The 20207-nt window shown below is 37.7% G+C and overlaps 1 protein-coding gene across 17 annotated transcripts in view; it reads left to right on the top strand.

Annotated features, from left to right (window-relative positions):
• The window catches only part of MLLT10 (MLLT10 histone lysine methyltransferase DOT1L cofactor), a 237435-nt gene that overhangs the window by 115429 nt on the left and 101799 nt on the right, over nt 1-20207 (top strand). The gene's annotated exons all lie outside the window — the stretch shown is intronic.

Raw genomic sequence — 20207 nt, 5'->3', positions numbered from 1 at the left:
ATTATTAACTGACTATTTCACATGTAAGTAAAAATCTCATCATCTTTTTCACTTTATAATGGAACAGTTTTGAAGTTCTGTATATTCTTGACTGTTTTTCTCCCCCAGTGGTGCTGCTAATGGTTTATTATTATTATTTTTTTAATGGCCAAATGTAATATCACTTGAGAATATTTTATCTTTTAATAAAGCACTAAAAGCTTGCCTGATACTAATCTGTCTTTTTCTGACTTACCTTTTTTCTGCTTACGTTTTTATTTATTTTAAAGGATAGGCTATGAGTAATTTTTAGTGAACTAATAATAAGTACAGTAGAATCATTCATAGGTTATATTGCCAACATAGGAAAAGGATACTACTGTGAATTGTTTTTAATGAAGTGAGGATAAAAAAGACATCTTCAATCGGAAAGTAATATTACTCTTAAACATTTGGTATAAACTAGTTTGGAACCTTTTCATGTCTGTAAATTCTTAGGATTTGGGAACAGATTTGATTTGAATTTATGTGTGTGTCTTTTTTTAAGGTAAACATTTTTAAAGCTTAAATTTTTAATTTTGAACTTGGGTTTTCAGTTATGAGTGAAATAATAATTATAACTTTGTATTTGCCTTTATAGCATTTGTTAGGTTTATATATATGTTTTATAGACCTTATAGGCAGCAAGTATACATATTCATCTTGATTTCTTTAATGAGGTGGTTTTGTGATAGTGACAATTATAGGGTTCTATTTTGCTGTCTTGTTTGGATTACTGATGGGAAAATGGCAGATTGGGTTTAATTAGCAGTTTTACTAAGAAGTGCTGTGAGATTTTATGTAAGCTTATTTTAATCCACGAATGAGGGATATAGGTAGGGCTCATTGTAAATTGTGAAGAGGGAAGTCTTACTGATGATATTCTTCTCTTCAGCCATTTCATGAGCATTATCTTGTTTAAAGAAGTGTTTGTGGTATGACCATGTTTATCCTAATATATGCCCGTCATGGTTGTTTTTAATGGTCAGTTATTAAATGTAGTACAATGTTTAATAAATACAGTGCTAATGACTATATTTATCTTTTTTGTTGTAGGAATGAGATTTTCATTTTATGAGTGTTTTTACAGTTGAATACTAGGTTAACAACATTGTATTTAGTCAAACTGTTTACCTATGAATTTTAGCAGTTGGTATTTTCATTAGTATATGAAACTATATGAAACTATTTGCATTTCATTAGTATATGAAACTATTTGCATTTTGTTTCTGGCATATGTAAGATTAGTATAACTTGATTTTGTTGTCAAACTTAAAATCATTTCTACATTTCATTTTGTAATAGTTTTTCTGATAATCTATAAAGGCTAGGAGGTACACATAGTATACATTTATTGTTGGACGTGGTTGCTTGCCTTGGGAATATTTGGGAAGGGACTTTTTTTTTATTATGGTATGATGCTAAGTGATAATACAGCTGTAAAGACTGGGTGTTATAGACTGTGTCATCCCCTATCCCTCTTTATCTCTTTTAAGATTTTAATATCTAGTAGGTTTATCTAGTATATTCTTACCCTGTTATAAAATGTTGCATTGAATGGTAGCACTCACAATCCATTCTGATTTTAGAATACTGTATATTGTGAATTGAATTTTGGTCTTATTCATGAGGTATGTTGGAGTCACTCTCCCTTCGAATTTTTTTATCTACCTTCATACTGGTACATGTTTTAAAATCTATTTTAAGTATTTTGTATTAAGTTATAACTAAGTGGTCATAAAGAATATTTCATACTGATTGTTGTGCTATCCAGATCCCTTATTTGAAAATGAAATCAACAGTTTATAAATTACCTTTTTATGTAACTATGAGAACATAAAAAAAGTGCATAGTTTTTGCTTTTCAGAGAATTTCTGTGTGACCCAAGATATATCAATACTGGTTAGATATTAACTGTGAGAAAGGAAAATTAATAGTGAGTTACAACTTTGAATAAAGGACAGTTTCCATACAAATGGAAAAGTTGGCATATATATGTATTTTTAAAGGAACAAAAGTACGTGTTTGAAATGAATTGAAACTATGTATAGCAGGGGTTTAATTCAGTCATTACACAGTTTGTATCTTTAAGTATTGTTTAAGAAGAATACCCTCTAAGATTTTTTTTTTTAATTTTTTTTTTTTTTTTAAATTTTTTTTCAACATTTTTTATTTTATTTTTGGGACAGAGAGAGACAGAGCATGAACGGGGGAGGGGCAGAGAGAGAGGGAGACACAGAATCGGAAACAGGCTCCAGGCTCCGAGCCATCAGCCCAGAGCCTGACGCGGGGCTCGAACCCACGGACCGCGAGATCGTGACCTGGCTGAAGTCGGACGCTTAACCGACTGCGCCACCCAGGCGCCCCTTTTTTTTTAATTTTTTTTTTTAACGTTTATTTATTTTTGAGACAGGGAGAGACAGCATGAACAGGGGAGGGTCAGAGAGAGAGGGAGACACAGAATCTGAAACAGGCTCCAGGCTCTGAGCTGTCAGCACAGAGCCTGATGCGGTGCTCGAACTCACGGACCGTGAGATCATGACCTGAGCCGAAGTCGGATGCTTAACCGACTGAGCCACCCAGATGCCCCTACCCTCTAAGACTATTAATGTTCATTATAAAACAGAATTTTCTTTTAAGCCTAATATTTTTATGTTTACAGAAGTGAGATTGTGGGCCAAGGTTAGGAAATGGAGAAGGGGTATCAGACATGGCAATATGTGATTGTATTGTGAGGTTCCCAGCTTCAGAAAGGATTTTTTTCTGAAAGTTAATTTGTAGGTCTTTATTTAGAAATCTGTGGTTATTTAATGCATTGAGGTAATGCAGTTCAAATGATCCTCAGACACATCCTCTCCCTACTCATTAATGTTAACTAATCCATGATGTATTAAAAGTGTGGTATTATACTTAACAATACTTTGCAGCAAAGTCACCATTAGTGACAATGTATTATGTGGAAATGCGCTCATTTCCATGTAGGTTTTCTAGAAAATTGTTCTGTCCCCTATTGTAGCTGTGAGGGATTATCTCCTGCAGTGTTCTTCACCCCCCTTACTTGCTCTACTTTACTGTTATTAACAATTGGCAATAGATAAAGGAGCTTTTGCCAACATAAATATTGTTAGTGTATGCTGGGTGTTTGTGGGAGGTAGGTTTGCAGTTAGTGTTTTGTGAACTACAGATACTGACTTACCGTTTTGTAGGAATACTCATTTCTTTGAAAAGAACTGGGCTACTTCTGTGGCTCTCAGAGGACAAACTCTCATTCACAGAGTTGTCATTACTTTTCTGTATCTTTTTAAAAGTTTTCAGCATTGAGAGCTACCTGTCATCCCCTTTCCTTTTTTGTGTACTTTCCTTTTGGAAATCTTCCACTCAAGTTAAAGCTTTAAGCTTCTACATGTGCAAAGAGTTAAGAGAGGGCAAGGTCTTTTCAGGAACAGCAGTTAAGAATGCCTGGGGTGTGTGTTTGGTGGGGCTGAAGAGTGACAGGAGACCACTTGGTTAAAAAGGGGCCAGTTCCTGAGGATTTTATAAGTGATGCTCATTTGATCCTTCATCCTGAGGTGTTGGGCAGCCAGCCAGAAGGATTAAAATTTTGTTGACTTCTGATTTTGCAATAATTTTAGACTCTGAGAAAAGTTGAAAAATAGTACACATTTCTCTGTACCACTCACCCAAATTTTCAAAATGTTGACATTTTAAGCTTTATCATGTCGTCCCTCCCCTCCCCTCTTTGCTGTCCCTCTTTTTCACTCTGTATATTCTTTTTCTGCAGTACTAGAGAATAAATTAGAAACGTAATACCCCTTTAGCCTAAGTGTACTACTCAGCGTGTCGTTTTAATAAAAAGGGGGATTTCCTACATGATTATATCGTACAATTATCAGAATCAGTAAATTAACATTTTTTACAGAACCATTAGCTAATCTGCACATCCCATTCAAATTTCCCCCACTGATACCCTCCATACTGACGGGGGAAACTTTTTCTGGGTCAGAATCCAATCCAGGATCACGTTTAGTTGTCATGTCTCCTCAGCTTTTCAGTCTGTTCATTCTGGAATATTTCCTTAATTCTTTGTCTTTCATGACCTTGATGACCATGAAGCCCTGTTTCAGGTTCTTGGAGACATTGCTTTGATCTTAACAGTGGATTTTATGGTCACACCCTTGTTTTACTCTTCCTGGACTGCTTTTCTGAGAGTACTCTTCAGTACCTTGTTACTCTTCAGAAATTGGTTTCCTTTTAAAAGTGTGTTACCGGGGCGCCTGGGTGGCGCAGTCGGTTAAGCGTCCGACTTCAGCCAGGTCACGATCTCGCGGTCCGTGAGTTCGAGCCCCGCGTCAGGCTCTGGGCTGATGGCTCAGAGCCTGGAGCCTGCTTCCGATTCTGTGTCTCCCTCTCTCTCTGCCCCTCCCCCGTTCATGCTCTGTCTCTCTCTGTCCCAAAAATAAATAAAAAACGTTGAAAAAAAATTAAAAAAAAAAAATAAATAAAAGTGTGTTACCGATTTTAAGTAGACATTAATTTTTGTATACTCAACTTCTAGTCAGCTGATCAATTTTCTTCATTATACACTGATACTCATAGATTGCCATTTATATAGTTGAGTTGTTCATGAAAAGGTGGTACTGTTTATCTTTGTCTGGAAGCCATTCCTTACTTTTATGTTGTCTGCTTTTTGCATAGTATATGAATTTTCAGGACCACCAAATAACCTTTCCTGATTTAGTTTATCTCTGTATTCCTTTATTTTTTTAAACAAAAAATCAGATTGCACTTGCAACATACTACTTAAAAAATCGCTTTAGTTAAATCATCCAATTCATTAAATACACTTTCTACTTTCTGTGTTACCACAGGCAACAATGTTGTTAAACTTTCAGCTTCTATATAACAAGGACCCCTTTTCGTCTAACATACAATTAAATTTCTCTCACTTTGTTTTATGCTCTGGATAGCAGCCTTCCTGAAAGGCCAGAAGGTTTCAAGTAATAGTCTCTTCAGTATTCATTAGTCTTTCCTCATAATCTCCTGAAAGTCCTTTTAGCTTTTGCCCATTGCTTAATTCCATGCCACTCCCCCATCTTAGGGTTTTTTGTGATGGTAGTGTACCAGGCCACATAACAAAATCTGAATCAGTTACCTATTGCAGCACAATAAATTCCCCTAAAGTTTAGTAGCTTTACTATAATAAACATTTATTGTCTCACAGTTTCTGTGGGTCTGGAATTTGGACTTAGGGTTTTTCTAGCTCAGGGTCTCTCATCCGATTGCGGTCAGGATTTTGGCAGGAATACAGTAGCTTGAAGCTTGATTCAGGCTGGAGGATGTGCTTCCAAGGTGGCTTAGTCCCATGGCTAGCACGTTGGTTCTGGCTGAGTAAAGAACCTCACTTTCTGGCTGCGTGGGTATTTCATTAGGGCTGCTTAGGTGCCGTGTGACAGGGCACCTAGTTTTCCCCAGGGTGAGTGATCTAAGAGCAAGGTGAAAGCTGCAGATTTTTTTTTTTAAACGTTTATTTTTGAGAGAGCGAGTGAGCCCAAGCAGGGGAGGGGCAGAGAGAGGAGACACAGAATCCAGAGCAGGCTCCAGGCTCTGCGCTGTCAGCACAGAGCCCGATGTGGGGCTTGAACTCAGGAACTGCTAGATCATGACCTGAGCTGAAGTCGGACACTTAACTGACTGAGCCACCCAGGCACCCTGAAAGCTGCAGTTTTTTTGTGACCTAGCCTTGCATGTTACATGTTGCCTTCCCACCCCCTGTTGTTGAATGACTTTTTTTTAACTTTTGTTTTTGGTGGTAAAATATATATAAAATAGCATTTGCCATTTTAACCACTTTTAAGACACTTCATTTTTGCAATATTCTGTTGGTTACACAGAGCAACCTATTCAGTGTATTTGGATACTACCTATGGGCAAAGATCATGGGATATTCTTGGAGGCTGCTACTCCACCTTGAGAATTAGGCAGATACCCTGTTTCCTATTAAATTTTTCACTCACAGGTTTTAGCATCCATTGATGCTTCTACCTGAAATAGTGTTTGACAGAAAATAATTTTCCATAATTCATTCTATATCCATTAATTAGTTGGTATTCTGTAAATTAGAGCGTCCCTCCCTTTCTCTTGTTTTTCATCAGTAATGGGGAAGGGAGGATTCTATAAAGGAAGTAGCCATAGATACAGGAAGAAAATTAGGAGAGATCTGGTATGTGAATATTTTAAGAAAGTTAGTGCTCAGCAATTAGATGCATTTGAGAGATCAACTAATATAAAGCAAGTATATGTCTTTTGAATTTAATGCTGAAGAAGTTCGAGACAGTCTCAGTGTAATGGTCAGAGGAGAAGCTAATTGAAGTTGGTAGATGAATAAAGTAAATATGGGGAAATGTAAATAGAGTATTTAACTCTTTTAAAAGAATCTCGGATGTCAATAAGAGGGAAGAAATAGGGCAATAACCGGAGGAATACATGATACTAAGGTGTAGTAGTGAACAAGAAGAATACTGTGTCTTCCTGTATTGTGGGAGGAGGAAGGAAAGAGTCATTTAGATCCTTAACTTCGTCACCTGGATAATGAAGCAGAGAAAATAGGTATGGACAGAATCCTAAGGGAGATATTGCTATGCAGATTGGGTGTAAATATAAGGAAAAGGAACAAGTGAGTTGTCAGAAGTGTTTAAAGTAGTGAGTCATGGGATCCAAGTTGGATAAATAGATGGAAGTGAAACTAGGGGACAGGGTCACATAGATTTGGACAAAATGTTGGAGCAAGGGTCTGGAAGACTCAGTGAGGTCCAAGAACAAGTAAGAGTGTGAATCAATGCAAAGTTATGGAGAAAGTATAGATCATAGTGGTTTAATATTTCACTGGTCGTTCTGATATCAGTTATTGCGAGACAGGTCTCCATGGGTCTCTCAGATTCGCACACATCTTATGAATAGAGGCCTTGACTGCCTTTGTTCCAGGTTATCTTTTCAGAGTTGTTTACGAAATGAACAGTCTTGGAAAATGGAGGCACCGTCATCAAGAGCAAAGGGAAGATGTGCTTATAGCCATGGAAAATATACAGAGATAATATCTCTTTCTGGGGTATTTGGCAGTAGGCCTGCTTACTGTTCAGAATTGGGTTTCCTAAGCCCAAAGTTCCTCTCCTGTAATGAAACCCACTATGTGTGCAAGCATCATTTGACGCTTTTCAGGTCATCGTGTTAAAACTGGGACTTGGGGAACTCGTGGAAATGCTGACATTCTGGCTACTCCTGTTGTTGTGAGTAATAAAGCCCTTTGTGTATAACCAGGACTCTGGTGTCTTCTTGCAGCATCCATGAAGCTGGCAGCTCACTTGTTAAATAGGATAGTAGACCCTTCGTAATTTCTGGCACAAGATGTTATTATACGCATATTGAAGAAGAGAGAATTTAAGTGAATGCTATTGGAATTGAGGTTGTTCAGGAATTGTGAGATTTGTCTACCTAGGATTAACCTTATTTTGGCTAATTGTGGTCTTGTGGTCAGGGCTGTTGGGATACTGTGGTTGAAGGTCTTACATGGAGTAGGGAAGAGTTACCTAAAGAAAAATCATGGGCAGACAAAAACAAGAGATACCTACTAGTAAATGACAGAGCCAGGATTTAAGACCAAGTATGCCTGACCCCAAAGTCTATGGATTATTTTTCATATATCTTCCTGTCTTTTTCTTGGAGGTTTAATAATCACATTTCTTTAAAAGTTAGATAAATCAGATATATTACAAAACTTTTCTTTTGTATGAGTACACATGGTGAAGTTTTTTCATGTTCTAAAAAGAATGCTAGTGCAAAGAATCTTGGGAACCTTTTTTTTCCTTATGAATCTTATACAGTGTTTCAGGAGGTTGTTATTTAGCCTAGTAAATGTTTGGGAGAAGGGATTTATAAAGAGTGTGTAGCTTAGAAGGGATAGATACCTTGTCAAAGAGGATGGATGACAAGTGAAAATTACAAGTCGGTGTGAATAACCTTTTTGAAATTTTTCTTGAATTTAGATGTTGAAGACAAACATTAATACAGTGTGCATCAATTAAATGGCATGTCCATGAAATGGGCTTTTGTGACTAATTGAATTGGTTGAAGGCTAAGTTCTTTAGTCTATAGAGTTATTATTTTTCGTAAGGTTGAGATTCCACAAGACATTAAGACTCAAATGCTTACATACATTTAGGTGTTTAGGGTTATATTCCAGCTATCTAAAAACCATAGCATTATGGAGATTAAGTGGCTATAAGGAATTGTTTTACTATTATAATACAAATATTTGTCAATATATTATCTATGTTAAACTATCTAGTTTAATTTCCTTTTTCATAGTTGAAGAAAAAAGGACATGCATGTTTAATTCATAAACGTTTATGAAGCATCTACTGAATTTCAGACACCATTCTCATTTCCTAGGAAAACAAATTAAAAATGTAGAGCGTCTCATTGATATTAAACAGTTTGTCCAAAGTTACACATTTGGGAACATAATAGTGAGAAAGCTCAGTTTATATTTTTAAACTTTTGTGCTCTGTTCATTTGACTTTTGTATGTTTCAGAAATGGAGCTACACGCAGTGAGAGTGTTGAGTAAATAGGTGAAGTTTTTTGAAAAGATGTTTACTGTATTTCATCTAATTTGACTTGTCACTGATTTATACATACCACTAAGAAAGAAAAAAGGATGCCAAGTAAACTGTGACATAGGATCACTGTAATATACGTGTCCATTTTATAGGTTTAAATAAGTTAGTTAGAATCTGTTAAATATGGCATATCAGGAGCTTAAAGTTCATATTCTTTCCCCCAAATAAGTATTAGATAATTACTTTAAGATGTATATATAAGATGGTTATTTATCACTATTTAGCTACTTATAGCATCTAATTTTTAGAAATGATATAAATGGCCAAGAATAAATGAAAAGTTATGACTTGGGTGGAGTGGGATATGTGTGCCTCACGTTTCTCATTGTGTCTAGGTGATACTAGTATTTAATCTCATAGGATTGTTGTAAAAATTAAGTAAATTAATGCATGTAAAAATGCCTTGGCACTTCTTTAAAAAAATTTTTTTTTTAGGATTTGCTTATTTTTGAGAGAGAGAGAGTGAGGAAGGGCAGAGAGAGAGGAACAGAGGATCCCAAGCAGGCCCCACACAATCAGCGCAGCGCCCAATGTCGGGCTCGAACCCACCAACTGTGAGATCATGATCTGAGCCAAAGTCCAATGCTCAGTTGATTGGGCCACCCAGGTGCCACCCCTGCCTTGGCACGTCTTAGAAGTGCTAGTTGGAAATCTGGTTGTCCGTGCAGAAAACTGAAAGGCATCTTAAGTGTTAGTTAATATTATTAATATTATTATATTTAAAATCCATGATTTTAAAAGACAAATAATGGGGGAAGGGCCTTTTAATAGGAGTAAAAGATGCAGTATATATACAAAAGATGCAATATGCACTTAAACTTTTTTTAGTTAAAAACACTTTTAAATAAATTTTTAAAAATGTTTATTTATTTTCAAGACAGCACAAGACAGGGGAGGGATAGGGACAGAGAGGGAGACACAGAATCCAAAGCAGGCTCCAGGCTCTGAGCTGTCCGCACAGAGCCCAACGCGGGGCTCAAACCCAGGAACTGTGAGATCATGACCTGAGCTGAAGTCAGATGCTTAACTGACTGAACCACCCAGGCACCCCTTTAATTAAAAATTGTTTAATTTTTTTTTTTTTAATTTTTTTTTTTCAACGTTTTTTATTTATTTTTGGGACAGAGAGAGACAGAGCATGAACAGGGGAGGGGCAGAGAGAGAGGGAGACACAGAATCGGAAACAGGCTCCAGGCTCCGAGCCATCAGCCCAGAGCCTGACGTGGGGCTCGAACTCACGGACCGCGAGATTGTGACCTGGCTGAAGTCGGACGCTCAACCGACTGCACCACCCAGGCGCCCCAAAAATTGTTTTAATTAAAAAAAATTTATTCCTAATTTTGCTTAATAATTTTATTTATAAAAGCCTGGAAGAAAAGTCAGTAGGTGTTAACCATGATAGCTATACTATATTTAGCTTTTTTTTTTAAGACTATTTCCTAAATATTGTTTTGTATTTGTTTTTAAATAACTTATATACCAGGTTATTTTTACCTTTCTATTTTTTCTTTAAGTTTTTTAAATGTTTATTTTTGAGAGGGAGAGAGAGCGAGAGAGTGAGCGAGCTTGAGAGAGAGCATGCATGAACACGAGCAGGGGAAGGGCAGAGAGAGAGGGAGACACAGAATCAGAAGCAGGCTCCAGGCTCTGAGCTGTCAGCACAGAGCCAGAGGTGGGGCTCGAACTCATGGAATGTGAGATCACGACCTGAGCCAAAGTCAGATGCTCAACTGACTGAGCTACCCAGGTACCCCTTACGTTTCTATTTTAAAAGATTTTAATATTACAAGAAATTTGTATGAATAGTACAATGAACAGCTATGTAGGTTTAACCTAGATTCAACAATTGTTGACATTTTACATCACATTTGATTTATCTTTATACATGTGTATAAAATACAGAGACATTTAAAAAACCTTGTGTATCCATTTGAGAATTAATTGCTTACATGGTGACACTTCATCTCTAAATAGGCATGCATCTCCTAAGGACATTCTTCTACATTGCTGCAATGTAACTATCTTACTTAAGAAACATAACATTAATGTAGTGGAAAGTCATGTATTACATTATTCATTAATTATTAATGTTATAAATGATCACCTGTTGATTATATTTAATGTATTAGTGTAATATAATACTACTTTGATATAACATTAAATACTTAGGAAATAAAACATAATTAATTATGAAATATAACCACTATTTAATACATAGTCCATATCCAAATATCTCCTTTTGTCCCAGTAATAGCTTTACTTTAATAGCTGATTTGAAAAATTGACTCAGGATAGAGTGAAGTATCAGATATTGCATTTAGTTATTTCTCTTTAATTTGCTATAATCTAAAAACAGTCTCCAGGCTTTTCTACCTTTTTGACATTGATATTTTTCAAGAGTCCAGACCATTTGTTTCACAGATTATCCTTCTCCAGGGATTTTTCTTATTTATTTACACCTTCTGATTAGATCCAGGTTAAATATATTTGATAGAATTACCACATAAGGGGTGTGTTGTTCACAGCGCATCACCTCCTTTAAAAGAAAATATCATCATATCATATTCTTTTACTGGGGATGGTACTTAGAAGCCAGTTCTGTTTGGCGTGTGTCCCTGTTTTACAATGGACCCCTGCCTGGAAGGGTGATTTGAGACTTAGATCAGTCCTTCTTCTCCGTAGGCCTCTTGCATTTGTCCAGTATTGGCAAGGACAAAACCCTTGTCTCAGATGCTGTTCTCACATTGGCCCCCAGTGCTTTCCAGTGGAGACTGTTGATTTGGGGGTTTACTTGCTACTTCCTTCTCCCCTCACAAATACTGTTACCATGCATGTCTTTAGGGCTTTGTCCCAACCTGCTTGTATTTTGGAGTTCATGGCGATATTTTGAACAATTGGTTTTGTTGTAAATGTTAGTCCACGGATTTTGGTTTTCTTGTTTAAGCTGTTTCTTTTCATGTGGGGACTCAGATTGGGAAACTGTATGCTATATGCTGCCACCAAATTCCCTTTCTTACTATTTTATTTTTTCTTATTTTAAAAGGAGTTTTCTACTTGTGTAATTTTATCATCTGTATGTATAAAGACTATAGATTTTTATATGTTAATTTTATATGCTACTACCTTATTGTATCATGTGAGGTATTTTTGTCACTGATGATTCACGCTATCATTGGTTCACGTAAAATTTTATTTTATTAAAAAATTTTTTTGAAACGTTTATTTATTTTTTGAGAGACAGAGACGGAGCATGAGCTGGGGAGGGGACAGAGAGAGAGGGGAAGTCACAGATTCCAAAGCAGGCTCCAGGCTCCGAGCTGTCAGCACAGAGCCTGATGCAGGGCTCGAACTCATGAACCATGAGATCAAGACCTGAGTTGAAGTTGGACGCCTAACCGACTGAGCCACCCAGGCGCCCCTGATTCACTTAAAATTTTAAAGGGGGTATTAACCTCAAGTGATAATTTGTGACAGAAGTAGTACAAAGTAGTTTTACAATACCTTACTGTTTTATCAGATCTTTTGTGTCATAATAGCTGTATCTTAAAAGCAAGTGATTGTTGTTGTTATTTTTCACTTCACAAATAGGCAGTATCAGAAACAAGTTGATCTCAAACTTTTAGTTATAGCATTTCATTTAAGAGGGGAGAATGTATGGAAAAGAAGTATGTAGCATATAGACAGAACATTTTTTTTTTAATTTTTTTTTTTTAACGTTTATTTATTTTTGAGACAGAGAGAGACAGAGCATGAATGGGGGAGGGTCAGAGAGAGAGGGAGACACAGAATCGGAAGCAGGCTCCAGGCTCTGAGCTGTCAGCACAGAGCCTGACGCGGGGCTCAAACTCACGGACCGTGAGATCATGACCTGAGCCGAAGTCGGACGCTTAACCGACCAAGCCACCCAGGCGCCCCATAGACAGAACATTTTAATAAAAGCAGTTTGGGGTAGCTCTCCAGCCACTTGTACTTCTCTGTACAAGCTTATTTTGCTTCTCCTATGATAATGATAATGCCTTGGGCCCTATATTTCTCTCTGCATAGTAGTTCTAACTCCTAATTCTGTTTATTATGATAGAATACATGTAACATTTACTATCTGAACCAGATAGTTTTTTAGTGGAGCATCTCAAGATTTTTTTTAAGTTTGTTTTTTTAAACAATCCTCTAATTCTTTTTTAATTAATTTTTTTTTTTTTTTTTTTTTTTTTTTTGAGAGACAGAGCATGAGAGAGAGAGAGTGGCAGAGAGAGAATCCCATGAGGGGCAGAGAGAGGGAGAGAGAGTGCAGAGTCTGAAGTGGGGCTCCAGCTTAGCTAAAGCAGGGCTTGAACTCATGACCCATGAGATATTACCCGAGCCAAAGTTGATGCTTAACTGACTGCGCCACCCAGGCACTCCAGTTTTTTTAATGTTCGTTCATTTTTGAGAGAAAGAGTGAGACAGCACAAGTGAGGGAGGAGCAGAGAGAGAGAGGGAGACAGAGAATTCAAAGCAGGCTCTGCGCTGTCAGTGCAAAGTCCGATGAAGTGCTTGAACTCATGAGCCGTGAGATCATGACCTGAGCCAAAGTCAGAAGCTTAACTGACTGAGCCACCCAGGCGCCCCTATCTTAACCATTCTTAAGTGCATATAGTTCGGTGCACTGATAGCTGTGTCAGGACAGCAAGAATTCTAAAACCTCAGTGCGCGTGCTTTGCCAGAGATTGAAAATGGCAAAATCATCAGTCACAGAACCTTCTAGAAGTTTCTGGAATATCTGCCACCCCATTACTAAAGTAGCCTCTCAAGTTTTCACCTACTTTCAGTAAGGTGGTAGTTTCGTAAGGGCTGGGAGAGTGTTTCAGGGTGGCTTTGCCAACTGGTAAGAATTTAGCTAGATTTCTCATTATCCAGTGGTGACCTGTATCACACTGTAAATGCTCTGTTAGCATTTTAAATCCAATCTGGGGCATTAAGAGCCTGAATACTAGTCAAGGTCTCAACTGTAATTTTCCATGGGAATTGGTTTATCTCTGGAAAATCTCCCTGAGAGGACTGGAACTGCCTTTAAACAGCCAGGACCCACTGAGATCTTTTACTGTCATCTCTAAATGAAAATCAAGTTGGCGGGATAGCCTGCAGGAGGTGTTTTGCTACAGTTTTGCTGATGCCATTCTTCTTCAAGTGAATCAGAGTTTTTAAGATTTGCCTCTTTTCTGTCCACTATGGTTGCATGCTAGCTTTCCTCCTTTCCTATTCAGTAGAGGTCAGTGTCTCTGTAACTGTTACCTCAAGAGGGTTGGAGCATTTTGTCCTCCAAGGATGAATCTATATCAATAGATCATAGAACCTATGAATGAATCTTACTGTTAAAATTGGGTGGAACTGAAGCCAACTGGTGTATTGTCAAGGAAGTCTTTCTCTCTGGAGAACGTTTAGCAACCACCAGAACATCATTTGGACAGCTCTCTCTGTATTTCCCAGTTCTCAACCTGCAACCATCTCCTCAAATCCTTCTCCTTATAAAACAATAGAATGGAGGACGGTTTATTTCTGCCTGATTGCCCATATAATTTACTTGATATGTTTGTTACCCGTTCCCATAGACTTCTCCTGAATACCATTAATTGGCCTGTGGCGCCCTTATCCTTACTTTTCCAGAAGCCCCTGTCTGTCTCTAATGGCATCATGTTCTCATCACCAAGCTGTCAGGGGCTGTGAAAGAGGTCCATGATTACCCTACTTGTAACTGCTTAGGAGACAGAAGAATTCTGGGTCAGGGATGAAGGCCAGTTTGTTACTTACATGAGTCACAGGCCAGAGTATCAGTATTTTTGTACCATTCCCCCAAGACCCAGTTTCCATAAGGCAACACAGAGAGGGCCACGTGACATCTGCTTATGCCATCTGTTGCATTGTAGTAGAAAAACCTTGAGTTTAGGGCATCTGAATCTTTTGTAATGGACAGTAAGCATGGCTGCCCTTTGCTCCTAAGGTAGACACTGTCTTACGATTCTGTTCATTATACAAACAGCCTTGAAAAGATAGTCTAAAACAATGGGTAAGGCATTGCCTCTCTCCTAAGACATGCAGAGAAAACAGTAGAGACTCCTATAGAATTGTCTCCCAACACTTAACAGTTCTCAAATTATGAGTTGGCTTAATATAGTGTTAATTTTTCATTCACAGCTAAGTCCAAAACCGGTGATCTTGATTGGCAGACAGCTTTCTTCCAGGTCATGAATCGGGAAATTAGGTTCTTTCCATCTTACCATTTAGCCTTCTTTTCTGTGTTGCTTTGATGGCTGCCATGGTCATTTGCATTAATCTCTGGAAGAGGAAGGAGCATGGACACTTAATTGTTGGGGGCTGTTAAGGACCATGCCCAGAGGTGACTTCCATGCTTTTTCATTCAGATTGCATTTGGCTAGAACCCAAAAGTTCTATAACTGCATATAACTGCAAAGGAAACTGAGGGAAGTGTCTAGTTATATAGTCTCAGGAAGATAAAGAGATGGGTTTGGTGGATAGCTGGCATACCTCATTTTAGCCCATTCTTTTTGTTAAGTCATATGTAATTACAAAAACTCAAATAAGAGAGAACATTTTAACCATTTCAAGTTAATAATAATAATAATAATAATAAAAAAACCCAAAACCCACTCCTGAATCTGCCATTCAGAAATAGCCATCATTCCTACTAAGTAAAACATTCTAGATGTCATTTTTATACATACATGTAGAAACATTAAAAAGGATGGTTAGGTTGATAAAAGTTATTTTGTTAAGATGATGTAATGCTGTTAATACTTTAAAAATATTAAAGTCAGATTTAGGAACATAGAAGAAAAAGTGAAGCAAAATAGATACCACAATTGAACTTCAAATAAAATTTCCTTATCACAAAAGATATTATTTCCGTAAATATAACTTTAAGTTTAATAATGGATATTATAAAAACAAACACCATTATCTTTCCAGTTTAGATGCTCTCAGCTGTTAGAGAATATTGCTAAAGGAACAGAAAATTTATTATTTGGCATAAGAAGTTCAGAGGCTAGACTTTTCTAGATTGTTAATTTCACAATAGCCGGTCCAAGAGTGGCAGGGCATTGTGTTTTTGTGGTTCTTTTGGCTTTTCTGGGCATGATTGCCAGGTTGCTGCAGTTATTCCCAGGATCTTGACCTAATACTTGAACATCCGAAAGCAGGAAGGGAGAACCTTTTTAAGAATGGGATGTTCAGTTCATAGCCATCTCACAGAAAATGTCCCCTTCTGTCTTATTATCCCAACCCAAACCTATCCCAGACCTAAAGCAGTCAGTGGCTAAGGAGAATAGATTTATCTTAATTGACTCAGACACACCCATGTTCCCTGTCTGGGTTGGAGTATGAGGCCACTTTTATCAGTATATGAGAGAGTGATTAGCCAAAGAAAATCCCTTCTACAAGGAAGGGATTTATGTGTAATTACTGTTTGGTGGCAAACTATTATGTTTCTGACTAAATGCTTCAAAATCTATATTGAGTTCTGCTATAAAAACCTTAGCAACCCCATTTCTGCTATCCAATGTTTAAAAAAAATTTTCATGTTACATTTTTCAGGTTTGTAAAAACATAATCACTTCCTCAGAGTTCTGTATTCAGTTTATTAGATGGTCACTACCAGGCCTCTTACCACAGCTTCTCCAGTAAGTTTTTTATATCATCTCTTAAATTGAGTGAGTTTTATTGTCAAGTTTTTTCAAAAATAAGTTCTTACAGCCTGTATTCTCTTGAATTTTTTCATAATGGGAAATCATTCCTGCCTTAACTTTAGAATTCTTCTTCCATTCTGTAGGTTGCCTTTTAGTTTTGTTTCCTTCACTGTGCAGAAGCTTTTTATTTTGATGTAGTCCTAATAGTTTATTTTTGCTTTTATTTCCCTTGCCTCAAGAGACATATCTAGAAAAATGTTGCTATGGCTGATGTCACAGAAACGTCTGCCTATGCTCTCTTGAAGGATTTTTATGGTTTCAGGTCTCACATTTTGGTCTTTAACCCGTTTTGAGTTTATTTTTGTGTATGGTAAAAGAAAGTGGTCCAGTTTCATTCTTTTGCATGTAGCTCTCCAGTTTTCCCAACACCATTTGTTGGAGAGACTGTCTTTTCCCCATAGTATATTCATTCCTCTTTTGTTAATGATTAGTTGACCATATAATTGTGGATTTATTTCTGGGTTTTCTGTTTTTTTCCATTGATCTATGTGTCTTTTTTTTTTTTTTTTTAATGTTTATTTATTTGAGAGAGAGTATAAGCTGGGGAGGGGTAGAGAAAGGGGGGCAGAGGATCCGAAGTGGGTTCTGTGCTGACAACAGTGAACTTGATATGGGGCTCGGACTCACAAACCCTGAGATCATTACCTGAGCTGAAATGGGACATTCAACCTACTGAGCCACCCAAGTGCCCCTATGTGTCTGTTTTAAAAAGATTTTTCTTTTAACTTAAAAAAAAGGTTTTTTTTAATGCTTATTATTTTTGAGAGAGAGAGAGAGAGACAGAGACAGAGACAGAGCAAGCAGGAAAGGGGCAGAGAGAGAGGAAGACACAGAATCGGAAGCAGGCTCCAGACTCTGAGCTGTTGGCACAGAGCCCGATGTGGGACTAGAACTCACAGACTGTGAGATCATGACCTGAGCTGAAGTCGGCCGCTTAACGGACTGAACCACCCAGGCACCCCTCCCTTTTTTTTTTTAAACTTTTAAAAGTTTATTTATTTATTTAGAGTGAGAGAGAGAGAGATAGCACAAGTGGGGGAGGGGCAGAGAGAGAGGGAGACAGAGAATCCCAAGCAGGCTCCACATGGTCAGCATGGAGCCTGACCTGGGGCTCAGACTCACGAAGCTGTGAGATCATGATCTGAGCTGAAACCAAGAGTTGGATGCTTAGACTGAGCTACCCAGATGCCCCTGTTTTTAATGTCAGTACCGTACTGTTTTAATTACTACTGTTTTGGAATATAACTTGAAATCTGGAATTTGTGATACCTCCAGTTTTGTTTTTCCTTTTCACAATTGCTTTGGCTATTCAAGGTGTTGTGTGGTTCCATATAAATTTTAGAATTGTTTGTTCTAGTTCTGTGAAAAATGTTGATATTTTGATAAGGATTGCATTAAATGTGTAGATTGCTTTGGGTGGTATAGACATTTTAACAATATTTGTTTTGGGCGCCTGGGTGGCTCAGTCGGTTGAGTGTCCGACTTCAGCTCAGGTCATGATCTCACACTCCATGAGTTTCAGCCCCGCGTCGGGCTCTGTGCTGACAGCTCAGACAGAGCCTGGAGCCTGCTTCAGATTCTGTGTCTCCCTCTCTCTCTACTCCTCCCCTGCTCATGCTGTGTCTCTCTTTGTCTCAAAAATAAATAAAAACATTTTTTATAACTTTTTTTTTTTTAACGTTTATTTATTTTTGAGACAGAGAGAGACAGAGGATGAACGGGGGAGGGTCAGAGAGAGGGAGACACAGAATCAGAAGCAGGCTCCAGGCTCTGAGCTGTCAGCACAGAGCCCGACGCGGGGCTCGAACTCACAGACCGCAAGATCATGACCTGAGCCGAAGTCGGCCACCCAACCCACTGAGCCACCCAGGCGCCCCAATAAAAACATTTTTAAAAAATTTAACAATATTTGTTCTTCTGACCCGTTTCTTTACATTGTTGTGATTTTCTTTCATCAGTGTTTTATAGTTTTTCAGAGTACAGGTCTTTCCCCTTTTGGTTAAGTTTATTTCTAGATATTTTATTAATTTTGCTGCAGTTATAAATGGAATTGTTTTCTTAATTTCACTTTCTGCTACTCCAATTTTAGTGTATAGGAATGCCACAGATTTCTCTACAATGCTTGATTTTGTATGCTGTTATCTTCTGGTGGTTTTTCGGTGGAGTCCTTGAGTTTTCTGTATGTAGTTATCATGCCATCTACAAATAGAGTTTTACTTCTTCCTTACCAGTTTGAATGTCTTTTATTTCTTTATGTTGTTTTATGTGGCTAGGACTTCCTGTACTGTGTTGAATAAAAGTGGTGAGAGTGAACATCTCATCTTTTTCCTGACCTTGGGAGAAAAGCTCTCAGTTCTTCACCATTGAGTATGATATGGGCTGTGGGTTTTTCATATAAAGCCTTTATTATATTGAGGTAGGTGAGGGCTAATAAGTATTTTTGCCTCTTTTGGAAGCCAGAGGGAATGGCAAGGGTACAGTGTAAAATTTCAGCTAGGGCGGTATAAGTTTTTTTGTAAAACCCCAGATTCAGCTCCTTTTTTAATACTTGATTAAATGCCTTGTACTAGGTTTTAATCTGTCAACTATGTGGGATGTCTCATTCCTATGGGAGCATACCCTGATTTTATACAATTCATTCTTAGCCTAGATCCTTCCTTGACTTCCAAAGAGTCAGCACCTCTTCACTCTTCCTGTTTTTGTATCCTACTTGTTCCTTTTGCTGCCCTGAAGCTGGTATTACTCTTTAGGCAGAAAAATAACAAATTAAGGGGGCAGGAAAGCAAAAAGATAAAAAGATCTCTTCTTTCCAGATTTGGGAGTTTTTGTGATATTCTCAGAATAATAAGGAATTGGAAGCAGGATGAAGAGCTGAATTCTATAGCTCAGACTGGGACAGTTCCTGCTCTTATTTCTAAAATTTTCTGTTTTATTGCTTGGTTGCCAGTTTTTGTTTAATGCATTATTATTTTCTTACATGTAAGTATTATCATAACATAAAAAATTTATTTATTTATTTATTTATTTATTTATTTATTTATTTATTTATTTATTTAGAGGGAGAGGGAGGGAGCGTGCGTGTGTTGGGAGGGACAGAGAGTCCCAAGCAGTCTCTGTGCTGTCAGCAGGGAACCGTGAGATCAAGCAGTCTCTGTGCTGTCAGCAGGGAACCGTGAGATCATGACCTGAGCTGAAATCAGGAGTTGGATAGGTAATTAGGTAACCAGCCTGAGCCACCCAGGCGCCCCTGTTAATGCGTTATTATCTGCTTTTGTCGTCTCCCCAGTTTCAGTTACTGTTGGGTTTGTTGTTTCATTTCTTTTTTTCTACTGGTTTTTGTTTGTTCATTTGTTTTTTTACTTGGTTAACGTTGGAAATTTTGATGGGATTTTACATCACCTAATTTTTAAGCACTTGAGAGTTAGTTGAATATAGGCAACTTAATAGAAATTCACTCAGTTCCAACACAGAATTATGTTATATTAAAATAACTCAGATTCATTTCCTTTCTTTTTTAATTTTTTTAAATGTTTTTATTTATTTTTGAGAGAGAGAGAGAGAGAGAGAGAGAGAGAGAGAGACAGCACAAGCCGGGGAGGGGCAGAGAGCAAGGGAGACACAGAATCTGAGCTGTCAGCACAGAGCCTGACACGGGGCTCAAACTTGTGAACTCCAAGTTCATAACCTGAGCCTAAGTCAGAAGCTTAACCAGCTGAGCCACCCAGTGCCCCCGTTTTCTTTCTTATGTTATGGCTACACAATTACTTTCTAATATT

The sequence above is a fragment of the Neofelis nebulosa genome, chromosome 8, assembly GCF_028018385.1.
Source record: "Neofelis nebulosa isolate mNeoNeb1 chromosome 8, mNeoNeb1.pri, whole genome shotgun sequence".
NCBI classification, from domain to species: domain Eukaryota; kingdom Metazoa; phylum Chordata; class Mammalia; order Carnivora; family Felidae; genus Neofelis; species Neofelis nebulosa.
This window is presented reverse-complemented; position numbering and strand designations above follow the sequence as displayed.